We start from the raw sequence: 16,862 nt of genomic DNA, 5'->3' as shown, positions 1-16,862 counted from the left end.
TGATTGAATTCTGGAACAGCTTGAGTAAACAAACAAACATACATCTATTTAAAGAGGACAGGCGTCCTCGGTCCCTGCTGGAGATGCAAACTGCTGTCCCCTTTTAAGCATCAAAATGCCCTTAACGCGTATTTTACACACCTCACAAGTAACATTTCTACCAATATTACAAAGTATCGTATTACAGGGGAAATGTGGGGAAATTACCTCTTGTTAGCCTACTGCAGTGTGCTTTATTTAATTTTGAACGTTGCTTTCATAAAAAAAAAACATCAGTTTTAAAATCATTTATTGCAATACCTTCAAATGAAGAGGTACTTCTGAACTAAGTTCACATTTCAAAACAGTATGTCTAACATTACATGTGACTGCCATGCGTGTAAATCAATTTACTCTTGTTCTCTTCAGCTGTGTTGTGGAATCCAGTTAGGTACAGGACTGTTTTTCACCTGACTTAGATGCAAAGGACACGATCCCCAAAAGAGTATCGCTTCAGTGATGCGCTCAGAATAAAAACGTCTGTTTAAGGAAGGACAATATCACAGCACTCGCTCTCTCAGGTAACTGCTATTTCCCACAATTTGTTTATTTCCACAAATAAAGACATCACAAACTGTGTCAACCTACGCAAACAGCTCTTCAAAATCAAACGTTTATTGACCCAAGGCTCTGCGACTTCATTACAGCAGTGCCTTAAAAATGAAATATGCGGAAAAACTGCTGTCGTTGTATTTTCTATAAATATAAACTCCGAAACACGATTGTTAATCGGGCTCATGCATGCATCGTTTGTGCACTGATTTGCGTTCACTTAAGAATGAGTGAATCATTCCGGCTGCGCAGCGGGGGACTGCACACCGTGTCACATTCGAGAAGGTGATACCCGACCTCGCAGATAACAGTACCGGCAACGTGCAACCCGGAGTGCTCCGCAATGTCCAAGGTAAGAATAAAACCGAATCGGAACCGAAGCTATTTCTCTGTGGGCCGTTTCTGCCAACACATCGGAGTTACTAACATCTCAAGGACAAGTCCCGCTGATCGCAAAAGCAATACGCATCCCCTTAATAAACGCCAAACGACCAAGTTATAAGTGTTCCAGTGGGAAAGAGCCGGGATTGTTTCGTTTCCAAAAAAAATGCTTTCTAAGTAGTAATACACATAGGGAGAGATTATGTGTCCACATTATGTGTATGGCTGCGAAGCTGTACATGTCAGAGCATCCAGACCACTCAGCATATTACAAATCGGGACGTACGCGAAACTGTTTACTAACCCAGTTTGACGTTGTTTGATGTTTTAACGGGTTAGTCCTTTAAAATGCGCGAAACCAGCGAGATACATATACCTGAACGGGATACGCAATGCGATTCTAACCTACTTTAGAGAGAACGGTTTCGGTTACCTTGTGATTCAGACCTCTGTCGCTTGTCCAGGTAAAAACATGAGAGTCAAAAGGTGCAGAGGTCGGGTTCCTCTTATTATGGGGTTCGCACCATGCAGGGCTTTCCGATCTTATACACAGCTCCTTAAAATGGACGGCCGCACTTAGCGCACACGAGGGTTTTGACGGAAAGACAACCAGGTTGAAGCGCTGTGTCGGCTAGGCTTGCGTTAAAAGCCGGCTCCTCTAACGGGCTTTGAAACAGATCCTGGAGGATTTACCACGGCCGATGAAGGGGAGAGAGCGAGTTTCTTCTTGTTAATACCTTTTTTTTCTTCTTTTTTACAGTGCGGCGGTCCACGCCAGTCTTATTTACCCGCTCTTCTTAAAACGTATCAAAACATTTGAATGCTACTATAGCCAATTCAGCCGAAATATATTTACTTGCGAAACTAAAAACGTTAATAAGCCATTCAATAGATAAACTCAAACTAGTTTCACTTACTGTAAGATTTAATGCAAATATTTATTTCTTCACATTTGAGAAAGACTAACATGACATATTTACTGGAAAACGTGCAATGAGAACCATTTTACTTTTGCACCAGATCAGAACAACACCACCTTAGTAGTTCTTCATACAGGTAAACTTCCCCCAAAGTTAACCCCAAAACTGCAGCATATTTGAATTCCTCCCTTAATCATCCTTTTTTGACCATATGATAATACATACAGGATGATTAATGAAAAATCACATTTTGATAGTAACTTTGAAAAGGTCCTTAACTTGAAATATTTTGGTACAAATGGTAGTATAAATAAGTGAAATTGCAAATTGTTGTGTAGTTTCAGAAAATAAGAACTGCACTTAATGTCCTGCATAGCTGGATGAGCCAATGAGGGTTTTGGTGTCCTAGTCAAGGCAGTGTGGTGGTTAAAGATGGGGTCTCATATCTTGAAAGCTGCCTGTCCAGGACCTCGTGCAGGGACCTCCTATAGCAGCCATGAGTGGGAAAGCTAACTGGAATATGTAGCTGCTGAATGTGCTAAGTCACTTTCAGAGGAAGTGATCAACCAAGCAGCTAAGTGTTAGACAAGCCCGGCTGAGTACAGAGGACAGGCTACAGGAACAGTGTCACAACACATCAGGTATAGTGTACTACATCATCAATCCATCTTACAGCTGCTTATCCTGGTTAGAGGTGTACGTGTGTGTGTGTGTGTGTGTGTGGGGGGGGGGGGGGGGGGGGGGGGGTTAAGCCAACCCCAGGCAGTCTAGTTGTCTCTCTTTAGGCTGCAGCAAAGGTGGGACTTGGGACTCAAAACTCCAACAGTGGAGTTATGAGGCAGCAGTGCACCCTTCTCAGGCACCACACCAACACAGAAGAGCACATCTTCATTATAATTGTGAGTAAAAACTGACAGAGGAGGCAGTAAGATGTTACCTGTCCTCTAAGAGGGTCTCGGGCTGGTGTCTGTCTCAGGCAGCACAGGACACTCTGGACAAGAAGCCAAATCAGGGGTGGAGACACCTATTTACCAAATCATGTGTCTTTACACGGCAGCGGAAGATGAAAGTAACAAGAGCAAACCTGTACAGCCTGGGAGAAGCTGCAGGCTCCATACATGCAGGATTCAAATCTCATCCTGTGGAGGAGTGAGGCGACCTCGCGACCCACGGCCAGGGGGCACGCTGCTGTCAATTCTATCACCCAGTAGAGTATAGGGTCTCCTGAATCTCCTAGGGTATTGATACCTCCCCTTTCTGTGCAGTTTAAATCCAACTATTTTAAGTGATTAAATCAATTTTCAAAAACTATATGCTGCTTATGAAAAAGAAAACATTAGAGCAACCTTTTCATGTAGAAAGATGAAAAAATACTAGAATAGATATCCTTGGGGAACCCCCCTCCCCCCCCCCCATCCTAAAGAAAATTATTAGCTGAAAGGTAGTTAAATTATTAATACTGTTTATATTCTTATAAAACCTAAATTTACTCAATAATCACCTACAAAGCTACATATTGATACAGCATATCAGCGCAGTGAAAGGCAGCAAATTTGGATGGATGGGGGAAATGTTATTTACTTATGATTAAAACCCATCTTCAGGAAGGGTGGAGCAGTCACTAAGCTCCAGTCCCCAAAAGACGCGGCTACGTGCCTATTGTATCCAAGTGCTTTGCTGGTAAGAGTAACTTATTCTCATTGTCAAAGACTGTCCCATAATTCTCTTCAAGATAATACACTCTGGAGCCAAAGCCCCTATATTTGGAGCCTATAGCAAGAAGAACAATGACCGAAGAGGTGCCAAATAACAATGGCACTGCACCCCTAAGCCCAGAAAACTGACACTGCCAGCAGTGAATACACCTCTGCAGCGGTGTGTCGGCTCACTGGAAACACTGCAGCCGAGGAGGGGTCACTGAGGCCACTACAAGGGTGTCAGGGGGGTATCAATACCCTTGCAGATTCCCTTGCAGACCCTGTACTGTGTTGGGGCCCCAAAATCGACAGAAGGGCGCTGCCCTGCTAGATCTTCTCAGGGGACGAAGACTGTCTAACTACACCACTGATCTACAGCCTTGGGATTTCATCAGGGAACAATTCAGTTCACGTCAATTTTCATCATCATTTCAACTTGAGTGAGAGCACAGTGACATGGAAAGTGTTTACGGGGGGGGGGGGGGGGGGGTCACGGAGCCCACAAAAAGTGGGAATGTAGTAACATTTACAGCTGGCAATGCAATAACATGGCGCAACAAACTGCAAAGGAGCAGGCGAGACAGTGCAGTCTACTATAATATCCACAGTTTATTTAACACTGCATTTATTTAGCACATATCTTTCTCCAAAGAGACGTACAAGTGAGAATCCGAGTGCAGAGTTGGACAGCAGTTGGGGTTAAGGGCCGGCGCTCAGGGGCCCGACAATGACATCACTACAACTCTCTCACACCCCGGGGTCACATTGACCCCAAAGGCACATGTCAGGCTTTCCTCATAGTAACATAATTATTGTAGGAGCGCGTAAGAGTTACATCAGTGGTCAGTTTGAACTGCAAAGTGTTTCCTTCCAGCTGAGAGTGAAAAACCAGCATCATTATCGTGTGATGTGCCCTTTGACCTCCCGCCATCTTGCGTCTTGTACCTTGCTTGTTGCCTATGTGATTCATTAGCTTAGCAGCGTCGCTTTTGATCAGCGTGACCTCTGATGTGCCCATTATAAATCAGCGGGAAAATGTGCTTTCTCACAATTTTTACATTAGCGCAGTAAATAAAATCAATATATATGGAATTAAACCCCATTGCTGATAAACCTAAACTGGGTGCACAAAAAAATGGGTGCTTCAACCGGGCACATTGTTATTGTAATAGATTCTGCTAATGTGGAATAATAGTGGTTTTCTTTATTTGAAAAAATCTCTAGGCATAAATCTCTGTAGGCTTCCCTGGTAGTCGATTTCAAACAAAGACCCAGGCATGGAGATTAAGGGCTGTCAAAGACAGTTGGAGTTATTGAAATGCAGAGATCCGGAGATACAGAAATACTTTAAAAATTCTGAATATTCCTGCACAGATCAACCCTTCCTGAGACTGGTGACCAGTATTAAATGACATGTGGTACTTACTTGTGAGGATGACAATTCGTGTAACTCTTCACCTCACTCTGTGGCCTTGCCCCCCCCCCCCCCCCCCCCCACCTTCGCAACCTGAGAGCACTTATTCTTCATAAAAGGAAAAGTGTGTCCTACCATCAAACACCCTGACAACCAAGCAGTACCTCTCGAATGGTGGGGAAAATACTGGTGATCACTGAATAAAAGTAGAGAAAACCTGAACCAAAACGCTATATACTTCCATTGAGTGTTTTACTTTCTCCAGAACAGAAAAAAACGACATTAGCAGTTTATCAAGGACAATAAAAACAATATTATTATTATTATTATTATTATTATTATTATTATTATTATTATTATTATTATTAATAATAATAATAATAATAATAATAACAATAATAATAATAATAAAACAACACCTGGAATTGAACACACAGCTTCAAAAACTCTGCCTTATTCCTTAAGCACTTGTGACAAATGTGTTAAGAAAATCGGGCAGGGAATCATGTCAGTCTAGTATGCAAAGTTTGTAGCAACTTTTTCAAAACAAATTTTTTTTCCTTCAGGCTGAGCAGTTAGAGTTACACTTTTGAAAACTACTCTGGATTTTAATCATTTAAATGTTTTGAATCCTTTTTTTATTAGGAGATTCTAGTATGAAACACTAAAAACTTAAAATCTTAAAAGTAGTCAAATTCCTTGACATTTTTCCATAAAAATGAAAAGGTAACACTTACAGCTGTGATACATAATGCGTTATAATTGTCGGTATACATGCAAGCTGCACGTACATAGAGCTGAAGCAAGCATCACATGCAAAACAGGACATAGAAGACAGCCACTGCAAGATCAGCCACTGCAAGATCAGCCACACCAAGATCAGCCACTGCACTTCAGTAAATAAAGAAACAGATCTGGGTGATTCAATACCTTCACTGAGTTTGCTTTAGTATTTAAACCAGAGGCACATTAATATGGTGAGAGACCCCGATACAATTATATTGGTAGAACTGTCAACCAGAGATGGGGGGGGGGGGGGGGGTAGTGGCAGCAGGCAAAGTTGTTGATGGGGAGGGGAAGTGGTTCAAATTTTATTAAACAAGGGTAGCTGGGTCTCTTTTTTAGTGGAGACTCTTGGGCTTCAGCCCCGAGAAGCAGCCGCGTGTATTAAAGTACCTGATTTAAACTCATACAGAGGATAAACATAGAAGCAGATCTCTGTATAATGGCTGCTTTTTGTCTGCAAAGGATCAGCCCTGCATAAGATGAGATGACGCCGAGTGGATTTTTCAGATACCTGTGTCCTCTCCGTTCTGATTGGCTGTGCAGCCCTTTCAGATACCACAGTCCCCTCTGTTCTGATTGGCTGAGAACACAAAGCTGAGCTCTGAGCAGGAAGGAACAGATTCTCACCTTTGAGTTCAGACTGTGGCATTAGGTGACGCAAATGTGAACGACTGGGAAAAACCCAGTTACACAACCATGGTGGTGACATTCACAGGGAGGCTGTCACTCAGACACAGAGAGAATACCTCAGCCTGAATCTATCCATTAGGACACCCAAAAGCAAATGAAAATAACCATTTAGTGTTTGTTAACACCTCTCCCTTGTAAAATATCTGCAGTAAGTTTTTTGATTATTTGGAAAAGCTTGGGGGCTGTAAGGAAAAGTGTTAACTTATTATTACTGCATAAAAGCATGGAGATGTGGCTACTTTTCCCAGGACTGTCAAGCCTGTGTTGAGCTCATAAAGCGGAACGCGTGGATCCACGCCATACCCTTCACATGTGCTGACGTACAGAATCCCACAAGCCTGTCCACATGGCTTACATTGCCGGCTGCACTATTTTTGATGTTAACCTTTTGTGTCATTAAAAGAGTAGTATCAGTTCCTGGACATATTCAGCATCCATCCAACTATCTCTTAACCAATCGTTGAGTCCATCCCAGCAAGCATAGGGCACAAGACAGGGGTAGACCCTGGAGTGGATGCCAGTCCATCGCAGGGTAATTTACCAAGGCCAATGAAGTTGGTTGGCTGTCTTTGGACTGCGGTATGAAATACATGTGACTTCAGGAGAACATAAAAATTCTACACAGATGGAGGAGAGAATATGGTGGAACCCCAACCAACCACGGTGAAGGCAATATGCTATCCATTGGGTCACCATAATACCTAACACATTTAACGCTTCCATAAAATAGTAATACAAGACATTCATTTAAACTAATTCAAATATTTTTATATAGTGCCTTTCCAACAAATTTCCTCAGAGTGTTCACAAAGACTGTGGAGGGTTTTGTAATTTATATGCACATACATCTGTGATGTTCTAAATATGAGATTTCATATATTTGATTTTAGTTTGTTTTCTTGTTCCACGCAACTAGGGACATTTCAGGACCTTGGACAGCTCTATATTAAAATAACTTCTGAAGTAGGTTTCAGCAAAACAGGTTTTACCTGGGTCTGAACATGACATGCGTCACTGGTGACGGAGGGGCGCAGCAAAGGCAGCCGGGTCCTGCTCTGCGTGGTCTCACACATTCTGGCTGGCCGGTGAGGAGATGTTGGCTGTAGGCCTCGTGGGGTTACACTGGGTGTACCTCTAAGTCCAACTGTGTCCCTCCTCACCTCTGCGAGCTATGCCATGTCAGAGAGGAGACATTCAAATACCTGAATTACACAAAAACATCTAAGTTACATTCCCTGCCACGGATTTTATTTTAATACTTTATTTTATTTTATTTATACCTTGATTTTCAGCAAAACAACCAGATTTTTTTTTTTTTTTTGGTCTGATTTTTACGCTTCCTTTGTCTTTTTAGACATACTGAAGGGATGTTCTACAATTTAACATAAAAAAATTTTAAAAAAACCTTTTTGAATTTACATTTTTTTGGTACTACTATGTCACACTCAATTTCTTAATTGTAGACCTGTTTATTTAAAATATAGTTGTTTTAAAAAATGATATTCACTAATAACTGGGGACGAGTCGTAACGTTTACTGCACTAATAGGCTATTCAGCTAATAATTCGTGGTATATAGGCCTATTTAATTTTACAATCATTGGTAGCCCTATTTTGAAATACTTCACCGAAATATCACTCCGTTGACGAAATACTGGTCTCTGTGCTATTATTAAAAGATCACTAACCATCCCATGAAATCAGTACGAAGACACAGCTCCAGTAAAATGAGAGACTGGCGATATCAAAATAGTCTCCGAAGACCGTGAGGCCAAAGTCTCTCTTTACTGCCACCTATTGCAGATGTATTCACACCCCGTGTTTTTAACTTCGCAGTTAGAAAGGGGTTTTGTTTTGAGGACTGTAAAACTTAATGAAGAGATAGGAGGTTTTAGACAAATTGTATTTATTGTATGTTTATTTAATCGTTTTCAACATTTCACATATTTCACTAAACATTCAAAATAGCGGTGCCATTTTCAGAAGCTCTCCTATACACTTTCAATAAAGGACTGATTGTCAGCTTATTGTAAAAAGATAATAAAGGTAACAGGCCTAGAAACAATTAGCCCGAACAATTAGGGCATGCATATTAAATCTCCGAAGCCACACTGTCCGTGAGTACCTTATGACAAAATCTATATTAATACCTCTGGTACAATTGCAGGTAAAAGGAAAAAATATTGGTTGAGTTACATTCAGTTATATCCAATATATATATAGTTATATATATATATACTATATATATAGTATATAGTTCACCAGATGATGTATGTTTTAAACAAACGAAAAAAAAGTTTTTTAATGTTTGTTCCACGGAAAAAAGGTTAAAATATCATACGTGTTAGAATTACAATATATAGAGACAAATAAAGCGGACACGTATGTTGGTAATGTCCCCAAATAAGTATCATCCAGTGTTAAGGAGCAAGGAACACCAACTCCTTTGAATGACTGCCATATTGTACAACTGGAATGATAATATATATTTTAAAAAATCCATCTCGCGTCATATTTTACTGATATTGTTAATCTTAAAAGGTATATATTTAACAAAGCAGAGACTATATTGACTTAGTTTACATGCTGAGTCCTTTATTTGAGGTGAGTTGTGTGATTAGTCATCGCTTTGAATGCGTGTTATGAAATTCCCTTTGTCGCATAAATCTATCAGCAAAGCAGTTTTCGCAAAGAAAGTCAAGGCGGTTCTGTATCTATCAGATAAGCAGTATCTATCATATAAGCAGTCAAATGTTAAACTCGGATGTAGGCTACTGAAAACATAAATAACGACTATGCATTATTATTGAGGTCGTTATTATTATTATTATTATTATTATTATTATTATTATTATTATGTATCAAACGAAGGAATGTTCAACTTTGTGATCTTTCATAGCATTCGTAAATTAATCAACGGTCCGTCCCCCCGCCCCCCGATTAGTAATTACTCCCGGACTCAGGTGGCCGGCGATTGTCGGTCCCGGCGCGGTAGACTTCCTGACTGGCGACCGCGATCCTTTTCTTCTGTTCGCATTTCGCATACTGATCACCTCCGGGCTCAATCACTTTGAAACTTCAACCGTTACGAGAACATTTAAGGGGCTTAATTAGATAAGCGACCTATAAATATGCATTTTTATGATGTATATTAATGTATGATAAGAGAAGACACGTCGAATTGCTACTCATGAACTATCAATTCGGTTGTTTTCTTCCTATAACCCGCCAGACCTAAATGGCAATGCCTTTAAAATATTCCAATAAAGGTTAAAAAGAAGGGGGAAGAGTCCAGACACTCTCGATAAAAATCAGCAGAGGTGTTCTTTGGATGCATGTTAACTGTCTTCATTTTGGAAGCAGTATGTCAAAGCGAGGAAATGACGGGAAGAAGAAAGTTCAGCTTACACTTCACCGTATTGCACAATTGTTGATTAATAATCCGCTTTCATTTAAATTCATAGTCAAACAACTATTATCCGGGAATTTATAGTCAGACTAAAAAGACTTTAAAATTTAGTTTAGGCACCTTGTCCAGTGAACAATATGCTTACAGTTTTCCGTGGATCCCTTTTACAAAATCGGCTTTGATTGGTCAGTGCATCGCGTAAAAGAACTAAAGTCAGATCAACTGACAAGTTATAGTGGGACATTTAAATAAAACTGCATATTTACGCACGAAGTAACCACAGTATACAATACAGCTGCTACAATAAATATTCCAAAGGAAGGCTGTTATTTCGATCGTTGATATTTTGGGGGGACAGAGTGTTGCAAGTTGAACAATTGAATTCTGCAAGGTGTTGACAGCACAATTCAAGTTGTATTGTGGCATGATCAGGCTTTAAAATGTTCAAAGAAGCTGCATTGCTTTTGTTGGCAATCTGCATGTATAATTTAGATGATTTCCTGACTTTAATCTTAAAAAAAACATCTTTTTTTTATTGTTAACTCCAATGAAAACGTAATTAATATCGAAACTAAAACAGCTTAGGCTTATTTAATATTTGTAAGAAGATTTTCTACTAAGCGTTATTTTATAATTATTGTTACTAAACGAAAGTTGCTTGTTAAAATGGAGGTGTTCATGAAAAGGTTACGCTGCTAAGGGAAATAAGGGAGAAATACGAAAGTTGTATGACGAATAACAAAAATCTAAATAGGTTTTGAGATGGCGGCTTAAATTGGTAGTCATGTATATACAGAGGTGCTTTTAAAACTTATTTGTATGTTCACATTGGTTGTTTGTTTCCGTTCATTTTAAAACACACCGTAAGAAATCTACAGAATTATCATTACGGTCCTCAGGACAACGAGACCAATTTAGAGCTGATACCGGTTTATTTGTGTCCATGTTCCTTATTCTAATGCATTATAAATTTAAGTCTGTTTCAGTTTGTAAAACTATCGCAAACTAGTAAAAAAAAACACCTGCATACTGTTTGTCGTGCTCTGTGAACATGGATTCGGACTGTCTGTCAACGAGTTCCCCCAAAAGAGGTGCATCATTTGATCTAAAAACAATGACGTCTATTGGCCTTTGTATCTGAATACACACAGAAATACGTATTCGTCTAATCATTGAGTGTTCTTAATACTTTAAAATGTGCATAACATTACTGTGTATAACCTTACTACGCTGAATCAGCCTGGGTGACCTTCATGAAGTAATTCTGACTAGAGCGACAACAAAACGCGACGGGACATGTGCCATGTGCGGTGTATTACGACATTCCACGTCATTAAACAGAATATATATTTGCAAAGGCATAAGGGCAAAGAAACGTACACTTTGTTATCGGGCTGTTGGAATAGAAACCACTTGCAAAGCCATGTTTTTGTACAGTGAAGACTTAATTCAAGTTATATTTCCATGTTTTGTTGCTATCCATAATAATAACTAGAAGCGGGGTGGGTTTTAGTTTGCGAGAAAAAAAACTTTAATATAGAGTACATAACACTTTCTGATAGTTATACCCAGCACTGTAATCTGTCCTGAGAGTTGGGGGAGTTTAAATTTAAATGTCTCTGGTAAAGGCATGTAACGTTTTGTAGAACAACTCAACTTAAAATTCTACAGAAATATTCACAAACGCTGCCCAGTAACAACGCGGAGACCTGGTCAGTTTATTGTACACTGTAAAAAAAAAATCCGTTAAATTATAGCTGTGGTTGCCAGAATTTCAACGTAAAAATTATGGTAGTAATGTTTAATGTAATGCGGTACATATTATTATTCTGTACAGTGAAATCTTTTGTCTTATACAGGGAGGTGAAACACAAAAATAAATTTATTAAAAAATAAATGCTCGAACCGCAGAAGTCTCTCACAAACATGAATCATTCTGCCCAAGTACTCATTCTCCTACTCAGTGTACATTTGGAAACAAACTCATCTTTTATGATAATAATACGATGAGTTTTCCGAAGTCTCCTTAACGCTACGTTGTTCGTAAGTTATATCTTTTAACATAGAACTTACGAACTATACGTAGCGATAAGAAGGTATTGGGAAACTCACCCTTAATTAGTAGGTGTCATCAGCTGTTTACTACAGGCCACCATATAGACGGTGTTAATTCAGAATCCTAATGTATCTCTCTCTCTCTCTCTCTCTCTCTCTATATATATATATATATATATATATATATATAGAGAGAGAGAGAGAGAGAGAGAGAGAGCAAATTAAGGTAACCTTAACCAACTTAAAAACAAAAGCAAAATATTTTGTTTACACAATATTATACATTTATATCGCGTGATGTTTGAATTTAAATTTGCAGGCCTATATATATATTAAGGAAATAATACATTACTAACATAGTTAATGTTCATAAAACTATTTTTTAAAAAAGAATTTATTATTGATAAGTGTCTCATTTGTGTCTCCTCTGAGTATCTCACATTGCCATACGCAAAAAGCATGTTACTCTATGGCAGTAAGAAATGTCACTGAAAGTAATACCCTGACTCTGAGCATGTGACTGGGAGAACAGCGGCTCGCTAGCAGCTACCCCGACAGGAAGCTGGGCCCGTTCCAGGGGAGTAACATCGATACAGTGCTGATCAGACAAATTAATATCGACACACTGGGCTGTCACAGATGGTCAGTTCAGTTAGGTCAAGGCTATCTCCCTTCTATAGACCAACGAGATATCTCTACCATCTACACAGTCTATTATAATGATAAATTAACACAGTTAAATCAAAACATTAAAATGCTTAAAGCCTGAAAGATATACTCAACACAGCTGTCATTAATAAATTCTACTTACATGACTTACGGTTTTCGTTAATACGTTTGCTTGCATAAATCGAGATTAAATCTGAAGTTCTTAATTAACAAAGATGTGGAAAATGTCCTGAGGATCTGGGTAATGTGCAGCTGTGTGATCGTCCTTGTGCCCAGAGAGCATTAAGACTTGGGCCAGTATTCACCAGCATATAGGGGAAATCAACAGGTAGCCACTGGACCACAGGTTAAACAAAGATAAGCCATGAAAATGGTATTGGAATGTCTGAAGATGCTAAACAGTAGGAAACACTAGAGGTAGGATTTCAAAATTAGCCAAAGTTTTGAAGGTAGGTGTGAGCTTAGAGTAGACTGTAGGACACAAGGCCGGGAAACATCTAAGTGCCGATAATAGGACCAGCCACAAGCCTTTAGAGGACGGTGAGAGGAGGCCAAGTTATTAGCATGCGTAAGCCTCTTAATTATTAGCCAGGCATATTGATATCCTGTTAAAGGAACATAAAATAAAAACATAATCAGGAAAGCCCTTGGTGTTTGGATAGATAGGCATTGAACTGAAGACTGTTCCCTGAGGTACACCTGTTGATTGACATTGAGAGGGGATTTACTAGAAATGATCCATCAAGTACAACAGGAGCAGAAATTTTGTTGTTAAAATAAAAATATATACTTAGTTTCAAACTACGGATAAACATTATGCATTTTTCAGTTGGGTTTATAGATAACTTTGCATTAAGCATGCAGTATAGCCCTATTTAAGGATATTGGCTTTAGCGCTTATCTCATCTTGTTTGGTAAGAGTAAGTGAGGTCTGTGGATCATTTTATTTCGGGATGGATTTCATTACATCCCCCAGCATCGCTGGCCCACCCATTCCCGCCTCATAAATAGACAGAGCCGCTGCTCACGGGCCCATCGACCTTTCCTTGGATCTTAAATACTTCCTGAAAGGGAACCTCTGAGTCACTACGCAGCAGCATTTGTATGTTTACACGGTTCCAGCGTGGGGGGGGGGGGACCTTAGCGGCAGCTGGCACAGAATAAGACGAGTGGAAAGAACAGGTGAGGACTAGTGGAGGGATTCACGGGATCAACCCATAACTATGTCAGCTGGGTGTGTGTGCGGGGTGGGGGGGGGGGGGGGGGTGTCGGGATAAATGAAGACTGTTTTAGATACATGAAGGGCATCATGTTTGGAGGTGGCCTGGTGGCCCATCTGTCTAACTTTGTGAGCCTAACTTTCAGCACCTTGGCGTATTCAGTCATTGGTCCATTAGAGGAGGAGGGTGGGCTGTTCCTGGTGGGGGGGGGGGGGTGGGTTAGTGAAAGAGCTGTGTTACAAGGGGACACAACTGATGAGTCTCAGTGAACCAGACATGGATTATGGTAGGAGAGGGTCCAGGTAGGAGGGGGTCATACATCATGGGGGCCCTGGGACTATGTGCTGCAGGCCTGATGCTCACTGTTTCAGTTTATATTCAGAATACAACGTGCTATATTTATTTTCAGAAATCATAACAGTTGAGTGACACTGTTTTTTGTAAAAGTATGAGTACAATTACATACTTATTCTTTGGCTTTTTTTTGCATATCTTACTCTCCATGAGATACATGTAAGAATGCACCTTGGCGTCTGAGCAGCCCTGGGGCCGTTTTTAGGGATATCATTATAATGACAGTGATATCATTACTCTCTTAGCTGCAGGATTTGAACCAGCAACCTTCCAGACATATGCCTACATTCCTTAATCCACAGAGTTACAAACAATTAGACAGATGGAATTTTAAACCCTAAAACCCTATAGAGGTGATTAGGCACCATTGCGCTATGCAGTTTTCACATCAGTCAAATCTTCCTGAGTAACCCTGTAATGTAATGCCCCACCCCCCGTAATGTGTACCAGTGAAATACTGACAATAAAAATGTTTGTTCCTCTAAACCTCAGATAAACTGTAGCGTCAGATCAAACAACACAGCGTCAGTCAAAACGCTTCAGGCTGCTACCGCGAGGGACGCAATACCTGGGTGCGTACCCAGTTTCCGCATGCGTGCCTCCCTCCCGGACCTCCGAAGCAGGCTGGGAACAGATTCCTTGAAGAGCAGCGATGGAGGCCGTTAGCTCCTGCCTGCCACCAGCACCCGGTCTGCCAGGGTCTGCCAAACCCCTCATCCGTGATCGCAGTGATCCCTCTTCCCCCGGAGCGCCGAGATGCAAAGAGCTGCGCTAACGAGGGCAGCGAATGCTGCGCTCGAGGACGACGGCTCCACGGCACGCGCCGGGTCCCTGGCTCTGAGTCAGTGGCTCCCCCACCCTGCCCCGCCACCCCCCAAGCTTCCTATTTGGTTTTCAGGATGAACGATAACAAGGAAAACAGAGGGGGGCATGGGCACGGAATTAGCCGCGGAGTCACACTAGGCTAACAGGCTAACAGACGGTTCAGCGGCTCTCTGCAAGAACCGCCCGTGTGCCTGTAACCTGTTTACGAGTGAAGGGAGCCTGTTGTTTTAGGGGCTGATTCTGAAACAAGCTCCCTTGGCCCGTGTCAGCAGGTAGAGATGTCAGCTGACAGTCTTAACTCTTCAGGGCTCTAACCCCTCACGGCTGTGTCCGCAGTCACCACACCTGAGCCCAAGCTGTGAACTGCATTCTTAGCTAAATCAAGCAGGTCGCAAGGAATACTGCCGATGAGACCCATTGTGTTCAGTTTAAACATAGCATCCCTCAGAATACTACTTTTGACACATGATTTGCTTGCTGATGGATAATAATAAACATTCTCTGAATGTCTAACCTACTGTAACACGTGAATTGTATTGTTAGAGTTTGAATGTACTGGGTATTTAGTACTGCATGAATTCACAGTTATTTACTTTGAATAATAACCATGAAAATTACTACGTCTCACGTAAAGACAAGCTTGCAAGCTGAGGAAATCACGGAAAATACATTTGATGATATACCTTTATTATTCACGACTGAAAGGTATCACACATCACTCAGATTATGTAAATGTGCTGGTTGTTAGTGGATTAAATGGGAAAGTGACACGTGTTCTGCCACTGTCACATGACAGAGAGAGTGGGCGGGGCTTCCTCCAGGGGTATATACTGGTTGTACCTGTGCCCGATGCTACAGGCAACAAACAGACTGAAAGTGATCAACATAAACATTTTTATTTGGAATTCTTAGTCCCAGGCATCACAGGACAGAATCTCACTCCTTCCTTCCCACTCCCAAGAAGATGAAGCACTGGGAGGGGGACTGTTTCTATTCAGTTTCTGGACTGCATCGAGAATGACAGCTCTCTCTATCCGAAGCAGCCAAGATAGATAGATAGATAGATAGATAGATAGATAGATAGATAGATAGATAGATAGATAGATAGATAGATAGATAGATAGATACTTGCAGGTTTACAGTCGCACAATACACATAGTAAAAAAGAAACTCAGACATTAATAGACTGTAACAATAAATAATAAACAACAATAAACAGTAACAGTGCAAAGCATGTCAGGGGAATACCGTAGTCGCAGCTCTGAAATAAATCGTGTAGCACAATGGGCTGTACAGTTGTAATTAGTTAATTACTAAGAGCTCCTTGGAGCAGTGAAACCTGGGTCTTGAATTCTTCTCTCATTAGGACCCAGAAGAAGGGAGGACTGAGGCGTCGAGGCGCAGAAACGCCGCTTGTCCTCCACCCCTGGAATCGACACAGAAGTCATGTGCTGCGCCGCTGCACCCCAGCTCCAGCTGGGCATAATAAAGAGGCTGCAGAAACAAAGCAGCCCCACCGCAGCCCTAAAAAAAAAAAGGTCGCCCTCTAATTAATACTCTTGGCAAAGTGTCCCTTCGTGAGAAATTACAGTGATATATATGTGCTGCAATCAACATGCCCCAAGCCAGGAGTGCAGTCACATTTGAGTGCCCTGGCAGAGCTGGGGCAAATGTTGGGGGGGGGGGGTTGTGGATGCCAACAAGGGGGGCAGGGAGGGAGGAGGTGGAGGCAGTGGTGAAGGGGAGGACTAAGCTGGGTGGCAGTCACAGCAGAAACTCAGTTCCTGTCAGCAGGGGTGCCGTAAGAGGGTGGGGGGGGGGAGTTAGGACAATCTCATGGGCCTCTGAGAGG

The 16,862-nt window shown here is 41.2% G+C and overlaps 1 protein-coding gene and 1 long non-coding RNA gene across 2 annotated transcripts in view; one reads left to right on the top strand and one right to left on the bottom strand.

Annotated features, from left to right (window-relative positions):
• Positions 1-1,669, bottom strand: part of LOC125714682 (estrogen-related receptor gamma) — a 112,712-nt gene extending 111,043 nt beyond the window's left edge. The window contains exon 1 of the mRNA XM_048985518.1: positions 1,406-1,669. The gene's annotated coding sequence lies outside the window, so the exon portion shown is untranslated. The remainder of the gene's footprint in view (positions 1-1,405) is intronic.
• Positions 410-16,636, top strand: LOC125714683 (uncharacterized). Its single transcript, XR_007383823.1, has 3 exons — positions 410-560; positions 817-943; positions 16,377-16,636. It is a non-coding gene; the product is annotated as an uncharacterized LOC125714683 (long non-coding RNA).
• The last annotated feature ends 226 nt before the right edge of the window (positions 16,637-16,862 follow it).

This window comes from Brienomyrus brachyistius, chromosome 19, assembly GCF_023856365.1.
Source record: "Brienomyrus brachyistius isolate T26 chromosome 19, BBRACH_0.4, whole genome shotgun sequence".
NCBI classification, from domain to species: Eukaryota; Metazoa; Chordata; class Actinopteri; order Osteoglossiformes; family Mormyridae; genus Brienomyrus; species Brienomyrus brachyistius.
This window is presented reverse-complemented; position numbering and strand designations above follow the sequence as displayed.